The sequence below is a fragment of the Odocoileus virginianus genome, chromosome 18 (genome assembly GCF_023699985.2).
Source record: "Odocoileus virginianus isolate 20LAN1187 ecotype Illinois chromosome 18, Ovbor_1.2, whole genome shotgun sequence".
Lineage (NCBI taxonomy): Eukaryota > Metazoa > Chordata > Mammalia > Artiodactyla > Cervidae > Odocoileus > Odocoileus virginianus.
In genome coordinates, this window is record NC_069691.1 from 21,304,119 (window position 1) to 21,328,788 (window position 24,670).

The following is a 24,670-nucleotide window of genomic DNA, read 5'->3' on the forward strand; positions in this document are numbered from 1 at the left end:
ACGGAAAAGATTTCTATTTTAAATCTTGAGACTGCAATGGCCTCGGACAACTTCTGGTCTCCCTGCAGTTCAGCCTGACGTCAATGGAAAAGGGGCTGAGTGAGAACTGTGCCTCTGAGCAGCTTCCAAAGAGTGGTCTTAAGAATATAAAATCTACTGAGTTGCTCAACATGGTGTAGCATGAGTGTTTGAAAACAAGTGTGCTATTCTGCTCCAGCTGAAGTGGGCAGGGTTAGAAAAGGCTGTTTCTACTCAGGGCCCTTTTGTGAGTGGAGATTATGCAATTTAACCATGTCCCCATGCTCTTTGTAAAGTGTGAATCAAATTTTCTGTCAGGGAATAGTATTTTCCACACCCATGTAGAGAATAATTTGAAAACCCCAGTGGCTTGCCCGTTTTCACGGATTCTGCCTCTATATGACCAGGGAACATGTAATTTTTTGCCTATAGCCCTATGCCAATCTCCACATGCCAGGAGATGAAGCTCTGTGGGTGGTCGCTTCCTGGTAAAACTGCTATCCATCACCTTGTATGCCCTTCAGTAGAGGTGAATCCATGGCTAGAAAGTCTCCAGCTGTCATGACATTCCTTCCTGAAACTTAGGCTATTGGAATAGGAAAAGGGTCCCCAATTTCTCTCACGGTACACTCCCTCAGTAGAACACTACTGAGCATGCCCATCATAAATGTACATTTGTTTTAATATAAATTATGTACCCATGCTAATGTCCATGCCAGGTACATTACAAAACATATACATAAAAGTACCATTTTAAAAGAACACACGAAAAATAGACAAAATTATAGATTTTCTTCCTGCACAAAAACAGATACCTATCCTCCACTGTGGAGTCCCCTGACCTAACCCAATCTCCTCATTTTATAGATGAAGACACTAAGCTCAAACAGGTAAAATGACTTTTACTGGGAGTCATCAACTTCACCTAGAACCTACACATCTTGACCCTAGCTCAGTGCTTCTTGAAGTTTCTCAACATCAGTCCGTGCTACCTCTCCTAGGGACACTTGGAAGAACATAAGGTCCCTGAATTTGTCATAATGCCTGGACGTGGTGGCACTCATGAGCACAGGTCAGGGATGCTAAACTTTCTACAATCCAGGGACTAGTCTTCCACACAAAGAATACTCTAGTCCAAATGACAATAGGGCCATACTGGGAGCAACCCTCTCAAGATGGGCTTCTTTTTCCCAAGTTTTTCGAAAATTCATGACAAGTCTATGTTATTCTCAATGCACACACCATGCTCCTGGATTCTTATATGTCATATTCATTCCACTTCACTCTTCTCTACAACCTTAATCATTTTGTCAGAGAAACTCATCATTAGAGCCCTCGTAGAATTCCTATCATTTATGATCCTCTCTACTAGCGTTTCCTAACCTTGTACTATTGACATTTGGGGCTGTATGATTCTTTGTGTGGGGAATCGTCCTGTGCCTTGCAGATGTTAAGCAGCATCCCTGACCCCTAATCACCAGAATCCAGTAACACCCCCCACCCCAGTTATGCCAATCAAAATACCCTGCATACGTGCTAAGTCACTTCAGTCATGTCCGACTCTTTGCGACCCCATGGAATAGCCCGCCAGGCACCTCTGTCCATGGGATTCTCCAGGCAGGAATACTGGAGGAGATCCTCCTCCTCCAGGGGATCTTCCCAATCTAGGGATTGAACCCACGTCTCCTGCAGCTCCTGGATGGTAGGCAGATTCTTTATCGTTGAGCCACCAGAGAAGCTTCAAAATACACGCAAGCATTCCCCGAAACACCCACAGTTGAGAAGCACTGCTCTAGACCAAAACTACAAGTGAGAAAACTATGCAGGCATAAGGAGATGAGACATCCTGTCACCTCATCCCTAACTTTTTCTGTTGACATCAGTCTATGGCGTGGTGTGAAGTTAGGGTACACAGTTCACAGAATGTAAGGATGATGTTCTGTTCAGGTTGGTATCTCCAGTGCTAGAACAATGCCTGGCACATAGCAAGCGCACCATAAGTATTTACTCAATGAAAGAAGCCTTCTTCAGAACAATACATACTTTAGTTATTAACTCAAGCTTTAATAAATGAGCCTAATTCCAGTAACAGAAATCCCAAAGACCGTCTCAAGAAAACACCTATTATGATAGCTTTGAAATGAATAAAGGATCTGTGGTGTGGTTAATCATTCCATCTTTGAACAATCCAACCAGAAAGTAACCATCAGATTATCATGCCAGTTGTTATCAGTGAAGTATGGCATCCAGTTGCCTTTCCTATTTTGTCGTGGCCTTAGTTTATCTTAACATCCCTCTGTATTATAAGGGAACGCATTTGAATTGCCAATCTGAAAACAAGGCTTTGCAACATGCTTTGAATTAGAATAGAATTTCAAATTTGGCCTACTTAAATTCATATCTAACAAGCTATTTATGACCTCTAAGCAGGATATTTTTTTAAGAGCAAACATTAGTAAGCTGCCCTGGGGAATTTTTTTCTTATCTTGGGAATCTACAATCCATAAAATCTTAGCCTTCAGTTTAAAAATAAGCAAGGCTCCCTAGAAAATGGTAAAGCCTCAAAATATAGAACAAAATACAACATTTATCCTGCTAGTCCAGGGAAGAAGGGGCTCCTACAGGCCTACACCAGGTTCATGGTGTAGCTTCACCTGCCCTAATTTCCTTTTCTCCTGCTGGTCCCCACCTTGAATGTCCCCATTTCTCTCTCCCAAGTAAACCCCAAATACTCTTACCTTCCCTTATCCAGGAAGCCAAGTCCAACACCTCCAGTTTTCAAAGATAGTCCTCTACTCAGAGCTGCTACCATACTTATAATTGGTACCATGCATTTACCCACATAAGTAAATGCTATTTTAGAGGTTTCAGCTGTAGTTTCCTTTGGATTAAATTGGTCTCCCCAACAAGATTAAATTTCTTGGGTGTCTATGAAACCCATACCCCACCAGCATCTAGCTCAGTTGTGGCCACATGGTAAGTGCTCAATAAAAACTTGTTTACACAGCTATTTCAGATTGTTTGAATGTTCAAATCTGCACCCTGTTCTTTATGTACATTTTTTCTGGATTCCACATGAGTGTGCAAATTCATGGTCCACTGGGCTTTACTCTAACAAAACCCACAAAATGAATTCTCACTGGGATGACTTTAGGCAGTGAGCTTTCCAGCAGACTTCTAAGACAGAGATTCCCTCAGGAGGTTTCATTCACATCAGTGCAGAAAGAGACCTACCAAGCTTTGCCATAATCCTGCCAATCCCCTATTCTGCAAGGAAAGAGACTGTGTCATTTAACCATCAGCTCATAACACAAGGTGGTATGATAAAAGAGTATGCAGCCTTGGTTAAACTTAGCCCTTAACAATAAAGGTCACACAAGATACATTGCTGGTAGGAATGTAAAATGGTGTGGTAACTTTGGAAAACACTTTGGAAATTTGTTAAAAAGTTAAACATCACACCCTTTAAAATGATTCTATTTTTTTTAAAAGACTTTTTTAATAGAAAATAACAATTGGTGGGGAGATATGGAAAAATGAAAACCCTGGTGCAACACTATGGAAAATAGTATTGAAGTGCCTCAAAAAATTAAATACAGAAATACTATATGATCCAGTAACTCCATTTCTGGGTATTTATTCAAAACAGTTGAAGTCAGCATCTCAAAGAGACATCTGTACACACATGTTCATAGCAGCACAATCCACAATAGTCAAAAGTTGGGAACAACCCAAGTACCCATCCATGGATGAATGGATAAACAAAATGAGGTACATACATACAAAGGAATATCATTCAGCCTTAAAAATAAAGGAAGTTCTAACACGTAGTACAACCTGGATGAACCTTGAGAACATTGTGCAAGTGTGATAAGTCAGTCACACACACACACACACACACACACAGATACTGTATGTTTTCACTTACATAGGTACCTAGAGTAGTCAAATTCATTGAGACAGAAAGTAGAATGATGGTTGTTGGTTGTTAAGTGGGAGGGAGAATGGGGCGTTGTTAATTAATGAGTATAGGGTTTTAGTTTTGCAAAATGAAAAGCATTCTGGGTACTGGTTGCACAACAGTGTGAATGCATCTAACACTCCTGAACTGTACACTTAATGGTTAATATGGTAAAATTTATGTTCCGTGAATTTACACTTAAAAATAAATTTACCCAGCAATCTTACCCCTAGATATCTACCCAGGAGAAATGAAAGCATACATCCACAGAAAGATCCATATGTGAATGTCCTTAGCAACATTATTCATAATACTCAAAAAGTGAAAATAACCCAAATATCCACCAACAGATACATGGATAAATAAAATATGGTACATCCATCCAATGGAATATCATTAAATATAGAAAGAATTAAATATTGATATTCACTACAAGGATGAATATTAAAAGCATTTTGCTAAGAAGAAGTCAAACACAAAAGACCAAATATTATATGATTCCATTTGCATGAAATGCCCAGAAGAGACAAATCCAAAGAGACGAAAAGTAGATCAATGGTTGCCTGAGACTGGGAGTAAGAACAAGTAACTGTAAAATCACAGGAGTAATTTTTTTGAAATGACAAACATGTTCTAAAAGCTGGTTTATGGTCACAGTTGCACAATTCTATTAAGTCACTGGATTCCATGTTCCCATGCATGGTGAGTTGTACATGAAATTACACCTCAATTTAAAAAATTAAGCATAAAAACAAATAACAAGGATCATTGATTTACTTCATTCATGAGCATGCTTCCGCCTCTTTTCTCCCTCAGTGGCTGAATTTTAAGAGTATCTTTTAATGGGTGCCTTCATTTCGGAACCATACTTGCTACTGATCACACCTTAGAAAGGAAGATGGATCATGAAATCTGTTCATTTATTCCATAAGCAAATAGTTATTGAGGCAATGTCCTGGGAACTTAGGGCAAAAAAAAGAAACAAAGAAGATGTGATTACTTGCAGTCCCAGGGCTGAGAGTTACAGACACAAAAGTAGGCAAAATAAGACAGTGCAACATGTTTACAAGAAGGGAACACATAGGTGTGACAGAGCATACAGGCACCTCACCTTAATTTTGATATCAGGGGGATCCTGAAGAAACTCTGAAGTGAGGTCTGAAAAGCAAGTATGGAAACAAAGAGGAACCAGGGAAGAGGAATAGTTTCCCATGCAGAGAGAACAAACAAGTGGGTACAAAGCCTAAAGGCAAAGAGAAATGAAACATTTGGAGAAGTGATGCTACTCAATCATAGCCTGAGAGGTGAAGAGTAGGAAAAGAAATTCGGGGGAAGTAAACACAGGTCAGATCATATGAGCCTCACAGGTACATCAAGGAGTTTGGGCTTTATCCTAAGTAGCAGAGGAAGGCAACAAAGTGCTTTCAGCAAGTGAATAACATGATCAAATTTGGAGTTTGTTGGAGATAAAATGGGAAGGAATCAAAACTAGAAGATGGAAGTTCCATTAGGAGTCTGTTACAGATTGATAGTGGGCTGGGCCTGAGAAGAGGCAGAAGCTGCCATGACAAAAATATCTGCCTGCATGGGAGGTGGCTTATGAATGGCCATGCATTCTGTCCATTCATGGGTAGGCCTTGGAATAAAGTACAAGGTCCTCCTGCAGCTAACCACACTAAGACTCTTATCCTTGGCCCTTCTCCTCCAACTGTTTCCTTCGACTCAGACACTCTCCTTTGCCTTTGTAATTCCTATGCATTCTTGATTTCTCAGCTTAGAAGCCCTTCCTCCAAAAAGCCATCTCTGACAAACCCTGACAGCCACATTCTAGGCCAGAAGCCACTCCTATATGCTCTCTTTGAAACAGTGCTTATTCTTTGCACTGGGCTGTGCTTAGTCACTCAGTTGTGTCCAACTCTTTATGACCCCAGAGACTGTAGCTTGACAGGTTCCTCTGCCATGGGGATTCTCCAGGCAAGAATACTGGAGCGGGCTGCCGTGGCCTCCTCCAGGAGAATCTTCCCAACCCAGGGATCAAACCCAGGTCTCCTGCATTGCAGGCAGATTCTTTACCATCTGAGCCACTAGGGAAACCACAGCATTATATCTTTCTGCAAGTGCAAATGCCCAAATATTGATCTGTTTTATTACTAAATGTGTGCTATGCAGTAGAACTTTCCATGATAATGGCAATATTTTATATCTGTGCTGTCCAGTATAGTAGCCATCAATTACATGTAAGCATTTGAAATGTGGCTAGTGTGACTAAGGAACAGAACCTTTAATTTTATTTAATGCTATTAATTTGCATTTAGATTTACAGAGCCACGTGTGGTTATCATATTGGACAGCACAGCACTGCACATTATAATCTATAAACATAGCCACTGTATCTTTTCACTGCTGAAACTCTGAGTATAAAAAAGCATGGGGTAGCGATTTTCCTGGTGGTCCAGTGGTTAAGACTCCACCTTACAATGCAGGAGACACAGGTTTGATCCCTGGTCAGAAAACTAAAATCCCTCATGCCACAGAGCAACTAAGCCTGTACACTGTACCTACTGAGCCCAAGCACTCTAGAGCCCGCCCAACACGATCAGAGAACCCAAGTGCCACAACTACTGAAGCTGAGAGCCACAACTAGTGAGTCTGTGCACCTCAACGTTAAGATCCCAAATAAGCAACAAAGATCCCGCAGCAAAGATCCCGACGCACCCATATAAATAAATATTTTTTTAAAAAAACATGGGGTACATAATAGGAACTTGATAAATATACAAATAGTTATACAATGAATAAGTAATACAGACAGGTTCGGAGTTCCATAATTTCATCCATTCATCCATTCATTCATTCATTCAACAAGCACTTATTAAGCACCTACAAAGTTCCCAGTACTGTTTTAGATACCAGGGTCATAGAACAAGTACCCTGCTTTTACGGCTCTTGCACTTTAATGGGAAGACAGAAAATAAACATTAAGCAAAACAAAATTAAACAATTTCAGAGAGAGAGGTGCTATGAAAAAAAATAAAGCAAAATAAAGGGATAGAGATAATGGAGAGTGTGTGTGCTGGGTTTAAAGATACTTATGTCACTAATAGTATTTGCCAGAGTCTCTGCTGCCCCAGAATTCTAGCATATATCAAACAAAACTCATGATGAAAGTTAATGGAACAAACTTTAAAAGAAAGTAAGATAATTGCTCAGAAATAAATTCTGCTCTCTGATCATCTTGTCATAAAAGCTTTCAAGTAAGCATTTGTGTGGAAAGATGGCAGTGGCAAAATTGACCCATATTCTGTTTCAGAGCTATTAACATGTCAAATGGTTAGCCTCAGCAGGAAGAGAATTTCTGCAGACTTTGGGGGAAACATCTTCTGAATTACTCAGTGTCACAACATGTGTCAGAACCAGTGGCCAATCAAAATCTCCACCTGCAGCATGTATCTTCTGCTTTGTAATTTTATTGAGCATCTCCCTAAGCATGAGGGACAGAAACACACATTAAAAGAGAGAGAAAGAGAGACAGCTTGAGCAGAGCATGTCACACCATCTTCTTTCTTTTGGTTTTCATTTAACTTCTGAATGATCTTTATCCCCGGTCATAAAATCTCCAAGAATGCTGTTGTTGTTCAGTTGCCCCATCATGTCCAATTCTTTGCAACCCCATGGACTGCAGCACGCCAGGTCTGCCTGTCCCTCACCATCTCTTGGAGTTTGCCCAAGTTCATGTTCATTGCATCGGTGATGCCATCCAGCCATCTCATCCTCTGATGCCCTCCTCTCCTTCTGCCCTCAATCTTTGCCAGCATCAGGGACTGTTCCAATGAGTTCACATCAGATGACCAAAATACTGGAGCTTTAGTTTCAGCATCAGTCCTTTCAGTGAATATTCAGGGTTGATCCCACTTAAAAGTGACTGGTTTGATCTCTTGTGTCCAAGGGACTTTTAGGAGTCTTCTCCAGCACCACAGTTTGAAGGCATCAATTCTTTGGCATTCTGCCTTCTTTACAGTCCAGCTCTCACAACTGTACGTGACCACTGGGAAGACCATAGCCTTGACTGTACAGACCTTCGTTGACAGAGTAATGCCTCTGCTTTTCAACACACTGTCTAGGTTTGTCATCTCTTTCCTGCCAAGAAGCAATCATCTTCTGATTTCACGGCTGCAGTCACCATCCACCATGATTTTGGAGCTCAAGAAGAGGACATACATTTGTCACTATTTCTACCTTTCCCCCTTCTATTTGCCATGCAGTATTTGGGGCCAGATGCCATGATTTTAGTTCTTTTTTAATATTTAGTCTTAAGCTGTATCCTTTCCTAAAACCAACATTATTTCATAATTCAATATCTTGCATAAAATGAAACTTCCCTCAGCTACCGCAGCATCTAAACCATGGGATTACAAATCATGTAGCTGGGAAACATGTTAGAATATAAAGTGTACTTCATATGCTGGAAAAGAATGATAAGGCTGGTCAAAAGCATGTGACTTGTTAATCACTTACCCAAGAGGAAACTCCCCAACAAGATCATCTGGACTTTAAAAGTATATTCCCAGTCTTCCCTGGTGGTCCAGTGGTTAAGACTGTCTACCAATGCAGGGGACATGGGTTTGATCCCTGGTCCGGGAAGATCCCACATTCCTCAGGGCAACTAAGGCCATGCACCACAACTACTGAAGCCCTCACACCCTAGAGCTATGCTTCGCAACAAGAGAAGCCAGGGTAATGAGAAGCCCACACACCTCAGCTGGAGAGTAGCTCCCACTCACTGCAACTAGAGAAAGCCCTCACGCTGCAATGAGGACCCAGTACAACCAAAAATAAAAATAAATATTTTTTTAAAAAGAAAATTTCCAAAAAATAAACTGCCTTCTTCTCCTGGTTGTGAAACAGGGCAGGACAGCACTCTGTAGTTTTAAAAGCCCTCTATAAATGGTCATTAGGGAAAAAATGATGACTTTACCTGGTGCACAGGTAAACCAATATTAAAATGAAGAGAAAAGAGATTAACAACGTGACCTAATGCAAACAGAGGTAAAACTTGACTGAGATAACCTCCAGACTCCTTGTTGGAAGAGAGGATTAATATACAAGCAAATGTACCTATGTGCAAACCCTCCCACCTCACCTCTGAAATTCTCCAATTAGAACTGATCTAAACTTTTGCATGCACAGTCATTGGTCATATGTTTGCCAGTGAAGGGGCAGGGAAGACATGCATGTGTGTGCATGCATGTGTATATGTGCACATACAAATAATTTTGGCATGCATATGTTATATATACACTCACTTCCAGGTGGGAAGGGAGTACACTCCTTTTGTTAAGTATATGACAAGCTTCTGTGGAGGCGGACACATCAGTTATCATTTATGATGAAAAAAAATATGTTTGGTTTTATTACCACTCAATTAAGAAAAGATTCCTGGATCTTCCAACGTTCTACTTTCTTCTTCCAAACATCCAAAACTCTGAAGCTTCACCATAATGCCATTGCCTGAGTCTATCCCATGGAATCATCTTTCTATGATTCAATTTTGATGCACTGAATGTTCCCATCATCAGCATCCATTTTCAACACCTACTGAAAGCTCTAGACTCTGAAAACATCTCTGCATAATTGTATTACTTCAAAGTTTCCTCATGATATTCTGTTACTACAAAGCCATGTTCCAGCTCTCAATGTTTGTTTTCTTCAACAGTACAATGATATTTAGTTGGCATTTGCCTGCCTTTAAAAGAAAGATGAATTCAGCTCTTTTCAAAATCCCCCTTTCTTAAAACAGTTCTGCAATATAAGGATATAGACAGGAGAATTTAAAAATCAAAATTAAGATTCTAATGCAATTCTAAAATCAAATAAGACTCTTATTTTGATGCTGGACTCTATGTTGTTTGGTATGATGATGGTCCCATTGCAGCCTTCCTAATGTCTGAGAAAATCATGCCACATAAATTCCTTACATGTGCTCAGAGAAGATTGTTTTTTGTAAAAGTCTTTGACTTTTCCTTCTATTTAAATAGACAGATGCCAGGGCAGTTTTTCTCCCCTAGTTCTAAATTAATTCCATGCAAGGAGAAAATGTGAGTTGAACTGGCAAAAACACTGGACTTAGAGAACCCCATCAGGGTTCTGAAAGAAGGCTAGAGAGGGCCAAGTTCAACTGCCACATATAAATTCACTGTGATACATACCTGGTTGTTCTCTGTTTTTAGTCCTATCCCAATTATTTCTGTGGTTTCTAGTACACATCCAGTCCAAGGCAGTCTAGGACTTAGGCTTCAAAACTCCTCATATGTTCCTGGTAAGTTTATTCTTACTATAGCTATGGATCTGTAAATATTCATTCTCTATCTGATGAGCAGGATATGGGGGAGGGGGTTGTCACAACAAAAAGATGAAGCAGACAAAGAATGTCACATGCATTGTATTAAAAATCAAAACTCCTCCTCTCTTGAATAGCAAATTGGAATCAATCTGATTTGCACAACAGCAGAAGAGAATGGAGATCTCAATACATTAAAGGGTGAACATTCAAAGGGGAACAGAGCTACACTAAGGGGACTGCTGCTGCCAAGAGCCGAGGCACTGGAAAATGTGCTAGTGAAGCAAACAAAGGAGAGGGTAATGTTTCCCAAGTTTACCCCAGTTTGCTTTTGTCAGCCTGTTCTGTGATCTCTCCCACTCCCAAGGAACAATAAGAAGGGTCTGGAAATGTGAAGCAGGGCAGCAGAGTGCCTGGTTCATGAACACAAAAGTGGTTAACCCAAGAAGCCAAAGAGAACTTTCATGTTTCAGAAAATATGTGCAGGGAAACACAGAGAGCATAGACGTGACTCATTCACTTGGCTCAGACCTTGATACCTGTTTGTAAGCCATTAGACATATAAGCATTGTGGCAGGAAAAATATTATTTAGCCTGCTCCCCCATGACAACTATCAATATAGGGCCTCTTACCCTAAACATGGACAGGCAAGTGACTCCTTCCTAAAAGGGGGCAACTCTGGCAAAAATTTCTAAGACAGAAAAACTGCAAGTGTATGCACCCACATAACAATGCTCAGTCTGAACTGTCCTTGTATATGAAAGTAGCACCTTCTCTAAAGAGACCAAGAAATGTTATTTCTTGACATTAGTTGACATTTCTTGGTTCTAAGGGAGGCCACTTATAGTTATCCTCAACCCCTATATTTTTTTCTTTAGAACACATGACTTCCTTATATATCTTAAAGTGTTAAACACTCAAAAAGGTAAAGCTAATATAATTTAATTTACTTGTCATATAGCCTGAGCCAGGGTACTCTATCTGTGGTCTTAATAAGTAACTCTACAACAAAGAGTCAAGAGCAAACTCCCCATTTTCTGGTCACTTTCAGTTGGCATACCAAATCACAATTCAAACAAAATTAAAATAAACACACGGATTTCTGTGGAATTAAATTTTGCAGCAGCATGAAATAGTATTTAATAAAGCAACCAACAGACAATAATGGCCTCTCCAAAATTAAAGCAAGATGAGGACTTACAAACATATGGGACTTATTTAGCATCTGTTATGAGATTGAAAAACTCATCAAAATGGACTTTTCCTTCTATTTCCATTAAGATTTATTTAGATTTTACTCTAGAAGAGATGCCTTAAAGTAGAACTCTCTTGATTTGTATACTCGATCCTATTCCTAACTCAATCTTATCATCTACCCCAGTTGATCAAGCAGAAAAACCACACATCATCCCTTATTTGTTGCTTCCCTTTTACCATAATGTCCTATCAATCAGCAAGCCCTGTTGATGATATTTCCCAAATCCATTCTCAATCCATCTACTTTCCACCTCCATTACAACTAATGTGGTCTAAACCAGAGCTCCAGAGCTATATGATAAAACTTTCCACAAAATGTGCTATATGTGTGCTGTCGAGTATGGCGGACAGCATATTGGACAGCCACATGTTTCTACTGAGCACTTAAAATGTGGCTAATGTAACTGAGAAAACAATGATTTTAGGTTAATAAATTTGGGGTAGAGGAGGGGATACATTAATGTTTTTAAACTGTCTTTCCATATCCTATTTCTTCAAATTTGCTGAATTGGTTCTCTCCCCTTCTTTTGACCCCAACTTCATGCTATCTTACTACGCTTTCCTATGTTTTTTTCTCTTCTCATCTTTCTCTTACTCCCCAAATTTATGCTTATCTCCCAGGTTCTCATGTAGAAAATTTTAGCTAGTTTTTTGTGTGTGCTGTGCTTAATCACTTCAGTTGTGTCTGACTCTTTGCAATCTCATGAACTATAGCCTACCAGGCTCCTCTGTCCATGGAATTTTCTCAGCAAGAATACTGGAGTGGGTTGCCATGCCCTCCTCCAGGGGATCTTCCAACCCAGGGACAGAACCCATGTCTCCTGCATCTCCTGCATTGTAGGCAAAATCTTTACTGCCGAGCCACTGGGGAAGCCCCCTACTTCTTTTTAACTGTTCTTTAAAAAATTGTAGTAAAATACACTCTCCAGTTCTTTTTAACTCATATTTTAAAAATTGTAGCAAAATTAGCACATAAAATCTACCATTTTAATCATTTTAAGAGTACATTTCAGAAGAGGCAAGTACATTGACATTGTTGTGCAACCATCCTCCAGAATTCTTCATCTTACAAAACTGAAACTACACCTATTAAAACACTACTCTCCTCTGTCAGCCCCAGCAGCCACAATTCTACTTTCTGTCTCTATGAATTTGACTACTCTACATAACTCATATAAATGGAATCATACAGTATTTATCTTTCTGTGACTCTTTATGTTTCAGTTAACATAATGCCTCCAGGCTCATCCATACTATATAGAATGTGTCAGAAAAACTATTACATATGGCTAGTGGCTACCAAATTGGACAGCCAAGTCTAAATAATTATCATTTTTCTCCTAGTCTCCTATACTCACTCTTTGCCTCCTAAAATGTATTCTGTACATATCAGTCAAACTGATCATTTAAAATTACAAATCACAATACACCAAATCAGGCTATACCCTACCATCAGCCTAAAATACTACCCTGGATTCATTTTTTTCATAGCACTCATTGCCATCTAAAATAATTCTTAATTGTTTCTTTATTATCTGTTTCTTCCTCTAAAATATAAGACCTATGAGAGCCAAAATTGATCAGCATTGTATACTTCCTAACTCAAGCAGTGTCTGCCACATAAGTAGAACTTAGTAAGTAATTGCTAAAGGAATAAATAGATGAATTTGGAATAGATATTTTTTAAAGTTTAATTTTATCTTCTATGTTGCACTTTACATAGCAATCCTCCACTAGTGGAGGTGATTAGTGAGTCCATCCATTAATATAACAAGTGCTTTGAGCTTCTGCACCTACCAGGCCAGGAGGCTGTCTTGAGATATTCATGGCCTCTTACACAGTCCCCTTTGACCACCAGCACAAATCCAACAGAGAACTGACCAACTCCAGGCATACAGGCTACAGACACTAGATTTAGGTCCTTGAACTATCTGAGCAGTTCAGGAATGCCATGGTCTAAACCTGAGCATCTAAAACAGTATGCCCTTACTAGGTGACAGGTGTAACAAGATAAGGGAATCTGAATACTCACAGTCCCCAGGCCTGTTTGACTGCACCCTCCACAAATCTTAGCCATTTAACTTGGCATGCTGAATAAATACACCATTTTCTATGTGCCTCAAGATATAAAAATTGTTGAAAAGCACTGCTAACCCACTGAACCCACTCTTTAATAAATGTGCTCAAACCCCAAACCCTCAAAATATTACTCAAATATTTATAAATCAGTCACTTCTCTCATACGCATTGTGAACAGAGAGAAAGATGAAAAAATACCAGCTACAAATTTGACTTTAGCTAACATGATTGCTATTCTAAGCATCTTTCAGTGAAAAATATTAGTATTTTTTTCAAAAGTCACAAATAATGCAGCTGAACTCAGGGAAGGGAGAGGCCTTGGCTGGTACAGTTAGCATGGGCAGCAGACCCATAATGGACAAAAGAGAGAAAGGGGCTTGTCCCAGAAGGCTATTAGGTTGGAGAGGACTCAGGAAACAGCCCATGTGGCCAGAAAGTTGAGAAAATAAGTAAATATACCAAGAATAATAGGAGTAGGGTTCTCACTGTTTGAGAAGGAGATGCAAATGTGGAAAGAGATACAACTAGGATAAGCCTTGTGGTATTAAATTGGGAATTAGAGGTATTGGTATGAGCTCAAGTTTTTTTTTTTTTTAGTATCTATAGTTAGATATAGAAAAACATATAGATGTTCTTGTGTACACAGTATATAATATATACGTATATATATTTCCTAGTTCTTCCTGCTGAGAGGGGCTAGTAGCTATGATATCTCAGTAGCAATAAACACATCTACCACACAGACCTTGGGTTTCTAAATCCCACTCTCCACCAAAAGGAATCAGGGCTCTTTAGAAGAGTAATTGATTTCAGGGCTGGAGCAAGAAAGAACTAAGTAACCCGAGAACATTTAATTATAGCAGAAAGTAAAAACTGCTCAAAGAATGATAGAGACATTTCAAAAGGACTTGAGACAGTTTGAAAGGGATCCCACTGGACAAATCTTGGACATATTGGACATCAAAATAAATATTGACTGCAATGGTTTATAATGTGTTGAGAAAATTAAAATCCATCACATACTATATAAATAAATAATTGTTACTGGGGAATTAAATTAATAAACTTAGAAGGAATGGTGAGAGTAGAAAATAATCAGTGTAACTAAAAGCAGAGAGTAAAAGTTTGATGAGGAATAAGATATTTAAAATAATCTCAAAGTATTTCCATACCAAAAGCTTGTGTCACTTATAAATTCCTGAATACAAAATATTAATTAACTTTAGAGAGGAGAAATCTGGCACACACTATCTTGACCAAGAAACAGAAATTAACATTACCGGTACTGGACACACTGATGCCCCAATTTGATTCCTTGAGAAGAATAAAGCGTTACTTCGGAGGTCTTTAGACCCAAAGCACACCGCCATGAGCAATATGGACAACATGAGAAGCAGGTACTCTTCAAAAATATCAACTCTTCAAATTGTTTTAAAAAAAAGGACTAAAAAGGACAAAAGACTAAGGAATTATTCCTGATTAAAGGAGACCAAGAAACATGACGAAACAATGTGTGACATTCTAGGTTGCATCCAAGAGCAAAAAGGAAAAGGAAAGATAAGAGAAAGACTTCTTTTTCTTTCTTTCTCTTCTAGGCAATATACACCAAAATATTTCAAGGTATTGGATCATGTCTACAACTTACTCTTAAATGATTCAGAAACAATACATATATAGAGATGTATAGATATATGTCAAAACTTGACATTTTTGAAGAGCAGAGAAAGAGAATATTAAGACAAAAGGAGGTAAAATGCTAAAATTTGGGGAATCTAGGTAAGGAGCATGTGGGAATCCAAAAAGCTGTATTAGTCTTACAACTACTTTTTAGGTTTGAAATTGTTTTAAAAATTTTGTTAACCAAAAATATACAGGTAAAAAATAAAATAAATAATTTTGCATTTGTAACCCTCAAGCATGTATAAAATACACATATAATAAAGGGGCCATAAAAGATCTAAACAGACATTTCATCAAAGAAGACACACAGATGGCTAATAAACACATGAAAAGATGCTCAACATTGCTCATTACTAGATAAATGCAAATAAAAACTGCAATGAGATATCACCTCACACCAGTCAGAATGGCCATTGTCAAAAAACCCACAAACAACAAGTGCTGGAATGGGTGTGGAGAAAAGAAATTCTCTCGCACTGTTAGTGGGAATTGATACAGCCACTATGGAAGACAGTATGGAGGTGCCTGTAACAACTAGGAATAAAACTAATATACAATCCAGAAATCCCACTACTACATATATACCCTGAGAAAATCAAAACTGAAAAAGACACACGTACCCCAATGTTCACGGCAGCACTATTTAGAACAGCTAGGACATGGACGCAACCCAGACATCCATCGACAGATGAGTGGGTAAAGAAGTTGTGGTACATACATATGGTGGAATATTACTCAGCCATAAAAAGGAATGCATTAGAGCCAGTTCTAATGAGGTAGATGAACCTAGAGCCTATTATACAGAGCGAAGTAAGTCAGAAAGAGAAAAACAAACACCTTATATTAATACATATATGTGGAACTAGAAAGACGGTACTGATGAACCTATTTGCAGGGCAGCAATGGAGACACAGACATAGAGAACAGACTGATGGACACAGGAGGCGGGAGGAAGGAGAGAGGGGCACGAATGCAGAGAGTAGCATGGAAGCACACACACTGCCATCTGTGAAACAGATAGCCGATGGAAATTTTCTGTCTGACTCCGGGAACTGAAACTGGGGCTCTGTAATAAGCTAGAGGGGTCAGAAAGGATGGGAAGTGGGAGGGAGGCTCCAGAGGGAGGGGCCATACATATACTTATGGCTAATTCATATTGATGTATGGCAGAAACCAATGCAATATTGTAAAGCAATTATCCTTCAATTAAAAATGAATATATTTTTAAAATATATCCTAAAAAATACAGGGGCCATGAACTAGCTGGAAAAAATTTTCCTCACATTTTCTTTAGATGAATGAGAAAATAAAGATCAATCGTAAAATACAGGAGATTTTGAAAATTATCTAGATTTAATTCAGGCACCTGACCTAATTTTTTTTTCCAAAACCCTCTTGTGATATCAAAGAATGCCTAAAGAAAGAACTACCAACACACAAAATGGAAAGTCTAACTCTTAACTTTGGCTAACATGTGATTATACCATGAGTGAAAGGCATAGATAACATATGGAAATACCAAGAGCCAGAAAGTGAGAAAAGCACTGCGTGTAGTGACAATGAAAGAAAGAGGCCAAGGCAAATGAGATGATAGGAATCAGATAATCTGAAAAGGCAGTATCATCTGTCTTTAAGCAAGAAGAAGTTCCAGCACTAGGAATAATCTCTAAGAGCTCTTAAAAGGGAGCCCAGAAGCCACCCGGGCAAATTTCCCAACGTAAAGAGGAGGGAATTGATAACCTGAGCTAGGTCATGGCTTGTCTCTAGTCTGACAAAACTAGACAAAACCTAGAGCACCTGCCTCTGAGGCTACCACATCTCCATCTTCTATGCAAAACAGTTGGGTGGGGGTGGGGGTGGGGCAAAGGTGATCCACCTTTTTGGCAAGCCCAAGAATAGTTTATGCCATGAAACGAGTCAGGAGTCTCCATCCTATAAACAGGTCTGGGAAGATGTCCAAATCAGCTGCCTTGGACAGAACCAGAAAGAGGAGAAGCTACATAGGCTCTAGGGATGACGGAGTTGGAGCTTTGCCACAGGCCCAGAGGACCCTCGAGATGTCTTTGTATTTGACCATTCATGCCACTGGTACTACCTCCAGAATCCTCTCCTTCCTTCCCTTTTCTCCACCCAGAGTAGTGAGACCATGCGTGTGACAATGCTTTGCAAGCTCTAAGCTTTGTATAAATGTAAACCATCATGGACCACAACTTCTCTAGACACTGTAGCAAAGCGTACCTTTCTCTTTCTTTTCTTCTGTTGCAACTCCCAAGCAAAATATTCTATCTACCCTGCTTCTCCCACTACACACTTATCTAAAAGACAACCCCTCTGCATCAGATTATTCATGACTCAATCATTCCAAAAAGCTTTACACTGACTCACCTTACCTCCTAGAAAATGGACACACAGAAGTGAGATGCTTAGATGGGCCCACCCTTGTGTTAAACCTTTTCATTCATGAATCACTTAACAGTCATCGCCAACGACCATCATAAACAGATCCAGCTAAGACTTTACTTAACCCCACAGCACCAGAGCTCACCAAATATTTCAGGTCATGATGTCACTATCTAGTGTAAAGGGCTTGCACAGATCACTAATTCAGTAGGCAAGTTTGGGGATGTAAGGGTCAAAGAACAGTGGTACTTTAACAGAAAGAATAAAGGCATCACCTGAACCAAAACTAAGCAGTACCAAGGTCAGAGGAAAGTTATACTTGACACATTAAGCAATTCAAGTTAAAAACAAAAAAGTAGTATATGTTTTGCATCTTAACACATTGGCTTAACAAGTGCATACGTTTGAGATGGTGAAAAGTGAAAGTGAAGTCGCTCAGTCGTGTCCAACTCTTTGTGACCCCGTGAACTATAGCCTGCCAGGGATTCTCCAGGCAAGAATACTGGAGTGGGTTTCCATTTCCTTCTCCAGGGGATCTTCCCGACCCAGAGATTGAACCCAGGTCTCCCGCATTGCAGGCAGCTGCTTTAACCTCTGAGCCACCAGGGAAGCCCATTTGAGATAAAAGATATCAAACTCATTTTGCTGTCAGTAAGATGAAAAAGATGTGGCATTCCATTTCTTGAGCTAACGTGTCCATACACAGGGTTATATACCAAGCAGAAGGGAAATAATAGATTATGACTCGATTCTGTTCATCTCAGTAGCCTTCAGGTTAACTCCTTTAACTGCTATTCCTTACAAAATGAGAGAGAGAAAAAATATTTTTAGGTAGGCTAGAGTTTTTTCAGGAAAGAGAAAGATTATTTTTAAAGTACTTACATCTCCCACACCTATGTTCCACAAGAGGGATTCTTTTTAGATTTATGAAATTGCTTTGAGATAATCTGGCCCAAATTTTTAATTTCTCAAATTAGGAAAGAAAAGACAGATGGAGGAAGGGTGAAGTAACATTGGCACTGCCTCTTCTTCCCCTCCACGGAGTGAGAATTTTCAAGTCTCAGTCCTTTGTGTCTCTTGGTCAAGCCATTTAAACACTTGGGTGAGTTAGATATGATGTCTTCTCACAACCAATGCTTCCAATGTTTACATTCTATGATTCACTACCCTATGTTAAAAGTTCATGTGTGTGCCTCTCAAAGACACAAATTGCCTCACAAATTGACCATAAAAAGTCAAATTTCTCTAAAATCCCTCAAACCCACTGACTGATTCTTTTGGAGACCCACTCTCATTTTCTCTAGAACCTAAGCCTCCTTGTTTATTCTCACTGCTGATCTCATGAGTCCTTGATAAAAGAACTTTATTTTACTCTGCCTGTAAAATGCTACAGGAACCTCTTAAACAACTGCTGTTTGTATTAGAAGCCACCTTCCATGAATGTGAGCAAGTAAGTTCACTAAAGAAGCCAATCTAAAATCCCTCAGGCTTTTAGCCAATATTTTAAAATTCCATCTATGTTTTAAAATTATGGTTTGGGTTATTTTTAAATTTGCATAAGACACTGATGCTTTTCTACATTTTCTAGTTATGTCTTTGACAATAGTGTTAAGTTTATAAAAAGGGGCATTCCAGGCAGCATAACTACAAATTTTAGAAATTATGCATTTTGAGACCTGTTCTCTGTAAGTTTCAGATCCAATTTTGCAGGCTTAACAGTAACTTCTGTGAAAACAAAACAAACAATATACAAAGATGCTATCAAATTCAATGGCTTCTATACAATGAACAGCCAGAAAAAACCCACCACAGTAAACTGTTAAACTCAAAATTAGAAACATGTTGAAAGTGCCAAATGGTATTTATACCAAGACAGGTCAAGCTCTCACAATCACACAGAATAGGCTCAGAGGAAACTATCTTCACTGAAGACCTTTGTGCTCTGATATAAACCCACCACCTAACCCTGAGGCTTCACTCAACTCCTGCAGGCCAGAGTTCCCTAATCCACAAGACTTAAGGAGGGACAAAGGTGATCTCAGAGATTCTTTCTAGTCCTAACACACTTCAATCTTGATTAAATACAAGCAACTAAAAACTTGCTAACAAACAGTGAATTTGTCAATTTTTCATCTGGCAATTATACCGATAACAACATCAACAAATACACAAATACTTATCATCAAGACGTTCTGTGGGATGTTGCTCACCACATACTGTCCTCTTTTATGACTCCCTGGGAAAATCTTTTGTCCTATGTCTCATTAGGAATAGCTCTGCTTCATTATTGAATCTTAAGGGCAGTATGAGTCACACTGTTGATTATGTTTCCCTTCTTGCACTGTCTGCAGGAAAAGTGAGAACACGATCTTTGACTCACCTCTAACAAACGGTACTAGGGCCCAATGAGATGCACTGGGGAGCCTAACTTAACTCTTAGTTTCATCCCACTTTCCCTTAACTTCCATTTCCTCACTTAAGCTTTTTTTCATCTTTTTCTATTGTTTATATCTTTGAAAGCTACTTTTAATCTTTTTGGACACAAAGGAGATATTTCAAGCTATTTTCATTTACTGCCATCAATGCGAAACAGCAAAATCATTCCTTTAGTGACTTGCATTTTTCAAACACTGTCACTATACCAACTCATAAGAGCATCCAAACACGCATTTAATGTTCTCTCATTTATGATTCTAAGCCAAGATTTAGATCACAGTGGTCACTTTGAGTATTATTATCATTACTACAAATCTTTTAAGCCCTTATGTTTACAAAGATCTTCATAGTATTTCTCTAGAGAGCCTTCACATTTGTTAACTCATTTGATTTTCTCAACAATCATATGAAACTGTTGCAGTAGTTATTAATATGACTATCTTCAGGCTTACAGATGAGAAAAACAGGCTTGGAGAGGTTAAGTAGCTTGTCCACACTGACAAAGTTAATAAGTTAATAAGGCAAAACCACAGGCTTTTTTTCCCAAGTCTAGTATTTTTCCCCATAACTATAAAATTTTGTCTCATATAGTTTACTCTTTGAAATTTTGTCCTAGGATCCCATGACTCAGATGTTTTATTTAGTTGGTTTTCTAAGTAGTATCAGCCTGCTAGTCAAAATCATGTCAATTACTCTTTGGTAATGGAACCTCAGCATGATGAGAACTAGACAGCCAAGACTCTGGAAAATTTTTTAACCATTAGAAAATGCATGAGTAATTTATTTCCTCCATTGGAATTCAGTGATGGCATTAAGAAAACTCATTCCTGCAGCCTAACAAGGAACACAAATGCTTTTAATGTGGTCTGCTAAACTAGTCACACAGAGTAAAATTGCCTCTTGACTCACAAGAACTAGTAAAAGCCACTTAGTAGTAGAAGATGAAATTCAGACAAGGCAGGCTGAAGAGAAGATCTAACTAACTGTTTCTTGATGATGAGCTCACACTACTTCAACCACATCTAAGAGAAAGAATCATAAAGTTCAAATCATATTAATTTCCAAGTCATTGACATTGCTAATGTGTGAGAGGATGAAATGTTGACAACTTGAACTCCTGAGACCCTGAATAAACCAGAGTCTATTCATTCTACGAATCATGAATTTGGGAAGTACAGAAACACTGCATATGCAATTTATCTGAGTTTTAATTTCTTCAGGGAAAATGAAGAACAGGAAGGTCAAACAACACTTTTTAGCTCAACATTCTATGATTGCATGAATACCTATTAGCACCACCTACTTGAAATATTATTATTTCAACAACTGGCCAGAATTTTAAAATATATTTATATAATGTGTGGGTAATGGGTAGTGTTCCAGCACATTTAAATCATTATTCAGGAATTTGACTATTTTCCTTTAATCAACTTCAAACATTACTGGTTTGAATTACAAATTCCTGCCCACGAAACAATGTATTCATGTGTGTATTTCTTCAGCAGACTGTGCACTGGATGTTCAAGTTAATTCTGTTTTTCAATATCTTGACAAATAAGGATGAACAGAAGTGTGCTTCATCTCTTTTTTAATATACATCTTTTTGTATATACATATAGCCTGTATTCTCCCCAACTAATCCATAAACCTCTAATGAAGATACAACCATATGTTTCTTTTGAATAATGTATGCTCAGCATTTAGTGCACAGTCATTAGAATAAATATATGTTGAAAAAATGAAAATAATTACCAATAAAAACAAATTACAAAACTCAAACAGAAATATGGGCTCTTCTCTACAGAAGGTTAAACAGTGCTGTTGTTGTTTGGTAGCTCAGTCATATCCGACTCTCTGCGAACCTGTAGATTGCAGCCCACCAGGCTCCTCTGTCCATGGGATTCTCCAGGTGAGAATACTGGAGTGGGTTGCCATTTCCTCCTCCAAAACAGTGCTATGCCTAGGCTCAAACTGTATCACAACCTGTCTATGCCTAAGGGAGAGTGAATGCTGAGAAAAAGCTAAGCAAGATAAGAGAACTATATGGCTTCCTGCTTCTCACTGAAGTAGAACTTTATACCATTGCTTCAAAGTATGGAGATAACAAGGTATGAAATGAAGAGCCAAGTCTCCTTCTGGCTACCCCTTATCTGTATGACTTTAGGCAAGTTAGGTAACTTTTCTGAACCTTGATTTCCTAGTATTATTAATTAATTAGTTTGAAGCAAATTTCTAGACTATCACTCCACCATGCATTTTTAAAAGAATCTGAATTATTCATCTCTGAGAGGGGCACAGTTGATCATACATACATATTCTATATATCATATTCATATTTATACATATACATATACACACACACATACATACAAAATCCAGTGAGAGCAACCTTGGGGAAAAAAAGAAAGAGAAGTCCTGGCACATAAGTAAGAACCAAGGGAGAGGTCTGCAGGAAGACGACACTGTGCTCCATCCCTTCACTTTGCTGATGAGGACTGTGCAGAATGAGACAGGTTCCAGTTGGAACCTCACAAAGCAGCCCTACTTTTCTCTTTCTCTCTCTCTTGGCAGGTAATCTCTCACGGGCCAAGAAAGACAGGTCTGAGTTGCCAGACTCCCAAAGATGGCTCCGGGTCATGTTATATTACACACACACACACACACACACACACACACACACACACAAAAGGTTAGCACCATATAATGATGGTCTGTCTTGAATGGAAAGTTGGGAAGATCTATTGACGGCCTTAAAGCAAAAACTGCAGAAAAGGCAGTGACTCCAGGATTATATTGGCCTCTTTGGTACAGACTCTTGTCCCAACGCAATGGCAAAATAGGGGTCTGAGAAACCAGAAGCTTTCAGCACAAATAGTCTTAATTCCGAATGTGTGCTCTGGTACTTCTGCATAACTTGTCATTTACTGAAACAGTAAATTGAATAAGCCATTGAGATATTTTGAAAAGTACCTGAATAAAACCTGAAAAAGCCTGGAGCTTCCCTGGTAGCTCAGTGTTAAAGAATCTGCCTGCCAGTGCAGGAGACATGGGTTCAATCCCTGATCCGGGATGATCCCACATGCCACCGAGCAACTAAGCCGGTGTGCTCTAGAGCCCAGGAGCTGCAACCACTGAGCCCACGCGCTCTGAAGCGCATGCGCTCTAGAGCCCGTGCTCTGCAACGCGAGGTCATCAAAAGGAGAAGTCCATGCATCATAACTATAGAATAGCCCCTGCTGGCTGCAACTAGAGAAAAGCCTACCCAACAATGAAGACCCAGCCCTGCCAAAAATAAATAAGTAAATAAAGTTATTTTTTTTATAAAAGCCTAAGAATAAAGTACTGATTTACAGAACACAAAGGAAGATCTAAGAACTCTGGAAAAGTATAAGATCTCAACTTACAGATACACAGCAGACCTAACAGGACTTCTATAAGATCAAAAGGTTCTATGAAGACAGAAACCCACAAATATCATCATGGAATGAAAGCAAAACATGATTTCAGGTGAAGGCCAAGGAGTTCTGAACTCCCTTCAGAAAGGAAAAGAAAGGAGAAGCAATGCTTCTGCTTTTCTACCTTTTTCAAGTGAAAGCCAATACTGCTGAAGGATGTAGAACCTCCCTTCATTTCCTCATTTCCAGAGGTTGCCCGAGAACCAAAGGGATGTGGGTAAAGAGATGGCGACATTAGAAAGTGCGTGTTCATACCTGTACTGAATCACGCAGTTCACTGGAATCAGTGAATGTTTAACTTAGAACATCTTGCTGAGGACCCCTCAATTGATTTCCATCCTCAAGAGGATTATTATTCCTATATTTGAAAAGAACAAAATGGGAAGGGGCAGGAGAATTACAGTTATAATGTTACCAAAGCCTTAGACTACCACAAAACAGAAATAAAGGCAATTTTTTGAAATACAAAAGGATGAATTAGAAATCAGTGGAGAGAAGTCTAAGGTGCCAATAGAAAGAAAAGGAAATAATGATGAATTTAGCTTTTTAAAGGTTGAGAGGGACATTCTATTTACAGCTGACAGGGAACACGGGATACCAGGAGGAGGTGAGACAGAGATGAGAACTGTAAACACAGATGTCACAGGTTAAGCGTGAGAATGCATGACTCCTCACTGCAACGATAAAACTCTCATGTGTGGACAAGGAACAAATTTCCACCAAAATCAATCTCAAAAGATTCACCTGCAAAGATTTATTTTGTATATGTAAAATTTTATTCATAATTAAATGTGTTAACTAAATGCCTGACCTCATTTGCCTGACCTCATTAGACGACTGCAACAAATTCAGAGCAAGGGAAGGAAAGCAGCATAGTATTCCAGGCACCTTTCTACAAAGTGCTTCTTAATCTCCCATGTATGTATGCATGCTTTTTGCAAGCCTCTAGGCTTTCAGGTAAATACATCTTTGCTCTTAATAATCTGTGAACACAACGATATAAAATGAAAAAAAGATCAAAATGATGATGCTTCCCATCTACATAC

The 24,670-nt window shown here is 38.9% G+C and overlaps 1 protein-coding gene across 5 annotated transcripts in view; it reads right to left on the reverse strand.

The window, feature by feature from the left end:
* Positions 1 to 24,670, reverse strand: part of GLIS3 (GLIS family zinc finger 3) — a 540,750-nt gene that overhangs the window by 387,807 nt on the left and 128,273 nt on the right. The window lies entirely within an intron of this gene.